Consider the following 7,953-nt stretch of genomic DNA (forward strand, 5'->3'; position numbering starts at 1 on the left):
AACCTATTGTCCTGGTTTCGTGGGGATAAAATTTATAGAATCACTTTTCTGTTACGTTTTGTTTCAGTTTGTGGCCAGCTGTGGTGTGGTGATCAGGGCCATGAGCAGTGAAAGCCAGGGCAGCTGCCCCAGGCTGGCCCACAGGTGTGTTCTGTAACATTAACGTCAGGTCACTATAAATGGGAAAGCTGCTGGGGAGGGGGGCTCTTTGCTCTGCTGTCTTCTCCCCTCCCTGTTTCTCCTTCTTCTCAATGATTGCTGTCACCGGAGCACCCTTCCACGGCTCTATGAGCTAAGTATAATTTTGTGTCTTTTGTATTAGCATTGATATTGGTTTCCTTATTTTGTTAAATCTGTTTAAATTTTAACCCACGAGCCTTCCTCCTTTTCCCAATTCCCTTTCTTCGTCGGGCAAGGGACATTGGGTGATAGAACAACTGGTTATTGTTTAGCCCTGGGTGCGGGCTAAACAAAGACACCTATATATAAACGTGTATATGTACAATATTGTGAGTACCATATAGCCCTGATCTTTTAAGATCTGTGCAATTTTTGGTAAATAGCCTCTATTGTGTGGTGTTTGTGGCCTTAAGGGATCTCGGGTGGGGCGATGGCTGCAGAAACCACCTGTGTCCATCCTGGGCTGCATTCTTCTGAGTTTTGGGCTCCGTGAAACCAATAGCAGACGACTTCCTTGGTCAGGATTTAATTCCACCCATAAATTAAACTCTAGCAAATAAAGTTTGTTTGCATAGAAAATCTTATCCAAGGCACACAGATAATATTTCTTCCAATGTGGGTTTGTTGGGTTTTTTGATAGGGAAGTTTTTTCTGTATCTTTCGTAACAGCTTACAGCTCTCCACTGGTGAGAAGATTATTGGTGAATAAAATCAGTCCCTTAAATACATTCATACTAAATGCATCTTCTACCTTTACCACTACAAATGTGATTGATTAGCTGTCTTGAGAAATTTATAGTCTTTGATAAGATTGCACCAAGAGAAGTGCCCTGTTAGTTTTAAATGGAGAACAAGAAGAGGTTTTTGATGTTCCTCATTATTGGTTTTCCACTTGTGATGGAGATAAAATACAGTAAAGTGCTTTTTCCTCTTACGTATAAGGGCTCTTCTGCCTTTCATACCTGGTAGAATTGTGTGGCCCCCTTCACATTAGTACGAATGGCAATTGCCTTGTAAACGTGAGTGCCATGAATGGGTGAATAGTCTGTTGTCTCCTAGTTTGTCCTTTGTATTTATGTTTTATTCATTTTTACCCTCTACAAAAGAGCCTTAATTTAGACCTGAGAAAACAGTAGTGATGCTCCAGTTCATTATAGTTCTAGTGGCAGGTTTTATTTGATTTTCATGTTCTTTATATTTTGATGGGTGTACTAAACAGCAGAAGCTATTTGAATGAAAAGAAAATTTCATTGGGATCATGACCTATAAATAGTGGTTTTGATAGAGTCACAAAAGTTTCTGCTACACATTTTGAAATTATTTCCATGATTTAACTGTAAAGGGCAAGTAAATCGTGCCCCTTTAAGAGTTAGAAAAAAGTGTTTTTCAGGATCTTTAGTTCTGCTACTGAGTCATTGTATCATCTCGGCTAATTAATTTCACCTTTTATATGCTTCAAGATTTCCATCTGTGAATGAACTAATGACACCTACTTACAGGCAGTATTGTAAAGATTAATTAATTGACATTATTGAAGTATCCTGAGGTGGAAGTCCTGATGTACGCACAAAATATTATTACTGATACTTCCTAATTAATCAGTTCACAGTAGCCAGCATGTGGTGATCATATTGGTCTAGAGCAAACAAACACAGAACTGGATTAGATTTGAAATCTGTGGGGTTTTTTTTTTCAGAGTTCTGTTTTTACATGTTATTTGAACAGTCTTGTACAGTGAGCTTAAGAATCTCCCTTTTTTCTGTGGCACGTCTAGGTGTGGTGGGCTTGGCTATGGAGAAATATGTGATCCCGGTGTTATATATGTATAGGTCTGGTGGGCTTTGCTGAGGACATGGAAAGGCAACTTTGGCTAGCAATTTTCTTGCCTCCACTGGTGTAACATCACTAACACTTGAAAACGTGATGCCCTTTTTTAACGGAGGTGAAAACGTTAACGTTATAAAGAAGTGTACTACACTGATCTGGTAATCCCTGTGCGTGTGGTTGAGTATTACTGAACAGAGCTTTTCCTGCATGAAGGAGGGTGGGAGGAGTGATGTCGTACATCACGAAGCATCGGAAGGGAATTGATGTTGTGAAATTGTTCGTAATTTATACGGATAATAAGATCTATTCTTACTGCTCATGGCTGGGATGCTCTTTGCATAATGATATGACTACAGCTGTGCAGGTCTTAGACCACATGTTTTAAAATGGCAAGAATAGCTGGGAACAGTGGAATCTGGCTGAATCTTGCTGTGATTAAATACTATGAAATGTATACCTAATTTTTCTTAATGTTGAATGCACAGTTGACGATAAGGTGAATGTAGCTGCTGTCTGTATCACTTACCAGAGACCAATCACATTCCTACGTGACAGGATACACTTTTTGTTGTTGAAAATGTCACAAGATGGTTTTTGGAATTATGTGCAACTGTTGCACAAGTGCAGGAAGGGAGGTTTAGAGCTTCACAAACATTCATGTTTCTTTCTCCTTATGTCATGTCTTTAAAAAAAAAAAAGTCAATCACATGCAATTATGAAACTATTTCGTGTTTGACGCAGTTGAAGATGTTTTCAGGCCACAAAAATGTAACTTTCTATGACTAATTTGAATTAAAAACCCACTCTGGCAGAAAATGTCCTCAATCTTTGGAGTCACGTGGTTCTTGGAAAGCTCTTTCTTGGCTGTGCAGGAGGTCAGTCTTTTAAGGAGAGAGCCTGTGCACAAACGTGCAGCGCTGCTAGTGAGAGGAATTTCACACTTCTCCCCCTGACATAAGCTCTGTGTTCATCCTGCCGAGTGCTGCCTCTAAACCCTTTTGGTATTAGATGTTATAACGGATGCTGGGCTGTTACTGAGCCGGTGTAGCAAAATGCAGTAACTCTAGCTAAAGAGATGGCTTCCAGAAGGTAGGGTCAGCCACTCTGCAAAAATAAAAAACAAAAGTAGGGTCTCCTGTTTGTCTCTGAGTGCGTCTCTGCTATATGGCTGCCCTTCCTTTCCCCAACGGTGATTTTCAAGCCAAATGGCCCTTTCATCATCACTCCAGCTTAGCAGCAAAGTTGTCTGTTGATAATAGCAGGCTTCACTTCTCCAGCTAACGGGCAGTCAGACAGCCAAAGAATGGCCTATCCAAAATTAGGATATGCTCAATGCACCATCCTCTGGTGGTATTCCCATAAGCCTAATTATATGACTTTTGGGTCAGACAATGTCTCATTGTGTGGCCCTTGGCAGCTATGGGACGCCTCATGCTGCATGAATATCTAATGTGGGGTTTGACGGCTATGACGGAGGCTGCAGTTCCACGCTGCAATTGAAAACATCCGTGTAGATACCATAGAAAACCAGGTCAATGGTGCTTCCATAGAGCATTAGCCCCAGGGAAAGCTATTGGTTGCACGTTGCCTGTACAAATCCATGCAGTGTGAGCAGTTGATGGTGCATTTCTCTTTTAGGTAAATGACAATGAAGGAGTCAGGTTGATTTACTCTTTAGTGACCTATTTCAGAATCCTAATTTATTGCAAACACCATCCATTTATCTCTACCTTTTCTTCTATTTTGTGCATTTAAGAACACTTGTGAGGTATCTTATGAACACTGCAAGCACAATAATTATGGCTTTATATCAGTAGGTTAAAAAAAATCACTTTATGTTTCCTTTGACTGTAAAATTTTAGGTAGAACTATCCTATCTTTACAACACTGCCTGTAAAAACCTGCCTTTTTTACAGGCAAAAGCAAGGTATGAATGTAAAAGGCAATTCATTGTAGATGAAGGCTGTAATATGCTTGTTCATTTCAAAGGAGAATGTATAACTAATTACATTTTAATTAAATCTCTAGCATCAACAGCTGTTTTTAAGGGATGTTTTTAAGCTACATTTATTTTTAGTATTGTTTAAGATCATCTTTCTTTGCATGCATGTCCCTTCATGCATTATTGCCTTTTAAAAAGTTTTCCCTCTTTTAAAGTATCAACTAACACTGGCATATATTAAAGACTAAGCACTGGTAAAATTTCTTTTCTAAGTTGTTGGCTGTGACTTTCCTAAGTAGAGAGCAAAAAGACATGACGCCACCAAAATTTGTTCTGTTTTTCTCCCAGAAGTAAAAGGTTCCAGTTCCAAACCCCAAATTGCAGAGGTCGGTTTTCAGCTGACAGTGGTTTATGTTGGCTGGCTGTTATCAGTTCCTCTACAATGCAACTGCTAATTACAGTAATAGCACAACTATCTCTTCAGACTGAGTGAACCACACTGATTTAATCCTTCCCTCCCTAAATCAACAGCAGCATCAGTGAGTATCCGTTAACTAGTAGAGAGGGAAAAAAAAATATAACCCCTTCTCACATGAAAAAACTTAGCCAAACTTTGGGCTTCACCTCTCAGGGCTTGGTCCTGTTGACTTCCCTGGAACTCGTGTCAGCCCATAAAGCTTCAGGTGTCATTGCATGTTCTTAGTGTTCTTGGTTTGTCATTTCCAGCTGGGATCATCCAGAAGCTGAGAGGAAGGACAAAGGAGTCTGCTCAGCCTGTAGAAGCTTGGAAACTCTGTCATGGGGCTCACCAGAGCCTGCTGTCTCCCAGCCGCTGTGGGACTTGGAGGTGAGCTCTGTGTCGGGCATTAGGGTCAGAGCCACACTGGTGATCTCCGTCCCTGGCTCGGCGAGACCCAGATCTGTTGCTCACAGTCTCTGCTGTAAGGGGACACAGCTCTACCCGGCACCTCTCCACTTCTACCTGAGCATGCCTGGCAGCCCTTACTGTGCTGCTGGGGATGAAGGAGCTGACTGCTCGCTGCAGAGCAGCTCTTGCAGCTTCTTACCCCCAGCATCCTGCGGGGTATGGCTCTAGTACTGCTGTACCTTTCTCATCCACGGTAAAATCATTCAGGGGCATCTTCCAGCCCTGTGAAAGAGTTAAAACCCACCCTCTTTCTCTCTGCTGTGATCAGAGGGGTTACGTTCGCGTCACAGCAGTTTTGCAAGTAGCCCGTGTCTGGCTGATGGCTGGCTGCTGTGTTCCTGCAGTTATGGGATCAACCCACAGTAAAGATACCTCCTGTAATCTCCTCTGCTCCCCCATCACCTCTCCTCTCGCTGAACTGGGTGTTTTTGCGTGATTCAGAGTCTTAAGCACTCCAGGAATGGTGGGAATTATTGGAGAGATGATTACTGTATTGCTGTGCAGGAATATGTGGCTAATATCAGTTTACTATCTAAACTCTTAATTTTCCGTAAACATCAAAACCTAGTAATCATGGGAGTCCTGTGTTGGTTTTGGAAGGTAGTTCCATTATAGATTGGAATGCCAGTGTATTTGCTAAAATTGCATAAACAATAAATAAGGATTCATTATCTCTTTCAGAAAAGTAGCCAAGAGGCTCAGAAAGACTTGATGTCTGAGGCTATGCTAATAATTGATGTAGTGGCAGTAAAATAATGGCAAATCAGAAAACCTGGTGAATCTTCTGGTTAACATCTGCAAGTGCATGGTGATTATGTTGTTCACTGATGAATGGGGATTCGTGAGACCCATGATTTGCAAGAGTAGAGCTGACCCTTTACATTTTACTGTTAAATTCCTCTTCTCTCCTTCTAAGTGTACTGCATCTAATTTTGATCTCAGGCAAGTGTAAATCACAGTTAACACTGGTGACATCACTGTAATTGCCTGGATCTGAAGTCAGTGTATTTGAGAGAAAATCAGACCTGTTCGGTCAGATTCCGCAGAGGGGGAGTCTCAGAAAGCACGGCAAATTCATGGGAGTGATGCAAATTATTCCTAGCCTGATGCTGCTGTAAATGAAAACTGAATCTGACCAGTTTAGTGCCCTGGCTTGAACAGGATTTTTGATGAAGCATTCCCCAGCTCTCTTTACAGCAAGAATGTCTTTTTATTTCAATAGTGGAAAGCAACCAGAAATGCTGAGGTGTGTGGTGTTTCTTCAGTGCACTGAAGGCCACTCCTATGTCTGCTCCTGATGGCTGGGTCAGCCCTTCTTGCAGCAGCAGACAGCTCAAACCCTTTTAATGAACTGATGGGGTAACTGAGCCTAAAAATGATCCTTGGGGTGCTTGTAAGTGTTTTTGAGAATATCATACCAAGCAAAAACACTTGCTATGGTCTTGTGGGTCCTACACAAAAGAGTTAGAGTTGGGCTTGCAGCTGTGCCTTATGATGTGAGTAAATCACTGGATTTCTCCTCTCAAATTAGTTATTAAACAGGAAAACAGTCTTAGTTTGCTGTATTAGGGTGCTGTGAAGATAAGTGAACTTCCATTAGAACATTCTTAAAATTCTGGATTGGAGGGCACAATAGAAAAGCGAAGCACCTTGTTATGTTAGACGCTGTGGAATTAACAAGCATGGTTAATCCCTAGTGTTCAACAGTAATTTCTCTGTACTGGGACAGAAAAACAGGGCCAATAAGAAATGTGCCGCATCTAGGCTGACGGGGGCTGCAGTGAAAGAGCGTTTTGATTTGTTGGTCTCTCAGAACTTTGCTTAATGTGTTACTATTTCTTCTTGTTAGAGCTGATTGAATCGCATAAAACTGAATTCCAGGAGCTGAGTAGCTACATGGCATTGTATTAGGAGACATACCAATCACTCTAGGATTGCTTTCCTGATGTCAACGACACGTACTGCATACCAACATCCGCACTGTACCAGAGATGCTCTTCTACATGTCTGGAAAACTGCATGACAATTTGTGCCAGATGAGCATATCTAGCGTGCTGGGTTATTGAAAAGTCGAGTAACTTGATTAGTGTTATTTTCAATAATATTTTCCAGCAGATTCTATATATTGACTTTTAGACCTACTGTTGTGTTGGATTACCATAACTATCAGATAGTAATTGCAAAATTATTTTCTTTTTTTTTTCTTAGTGTTTTCATAGGTAACACTTTTATTTAACAGTGTTTAACAGTCATGTAGAAAGCTCCTGTATTTTTTAATCCTACCTTTCACCTCTCAGGTCATGGTAGTTTACAGACAAGCTGCAGCAGATGAATTGGGCAGGGAGACGATGAGGATTTGCCCCAATGCATTGAAGTGTTCAGAATTTCAGAAGTCCTGGTGAATCCTAAGCTACCTGACTTAACACGTGCTTTCTTTCTGACCTCAGGGAATGCAGGATTTTCCTGCCATGAACGTTTGCTGCCTGGACAGCAAGTACATGTTTCTTTGCTTGTGTGATCACAGACATAAGGCTTCACGGAGCAGGTATGTTCTGTGTGGCTGATAACTCGGGGAATGCATGTTGTCTCCAGTCAGAAACATGCTTTTCCTGTTGTGAAGGCTTTCAAGTTATCTGTGTGTGATATCATGAGCTGGAAGAGAAGGGGATTTTGTGCCTTTGAAGAAGCTCCTCCAGATTATTTTCTGTCTCTCCAGTATGATACACCACTATTTACATTCTTTTTTTGTCTCTTTTTTTCCGCGCTTGCTCCTTTCTTTCAGGCAGTTAGAGTTTGGCTTTGGTCTTGCTGGTGGATGCAAGTTTTTGTTTCAACACATTACTGGATTTTTTGATTCTGGTGCAGAAGCCAGGCAATGTCTCCTCTTTGCATTAGACCCTGTCAGGTCTCTCCTGCACTGATGCACTTATTAAAAGCTTAGTTATTTATTCATTTCCTCTTCACTATCTTTAGGCATGTGCCTGGGCTTGGAAATGATCAGTCATGTTTTTTTCATGTTGCCTTGCTCTTTTTTGTTCTCTTATATCAGTATGGAAAACCATGGTGTTGGTACAGG

Source organism: Nyctibius grandis, chromosome 11 (genome assembly GCF_013368605.1).
Source record: "Nyctibius grandis isolate bNycGra1 chromosome 11, bNycGra1.pri, whole genome shotgun sequence".
In the NCBI taxonomy this organism is placed as follows: domain Eukaryota; kingdom Metazoa; phylum Chordata; class Aves; order Nyctibiiformes; family Nyctibiidae; genus Nyctibius; species Nyctibius grandis.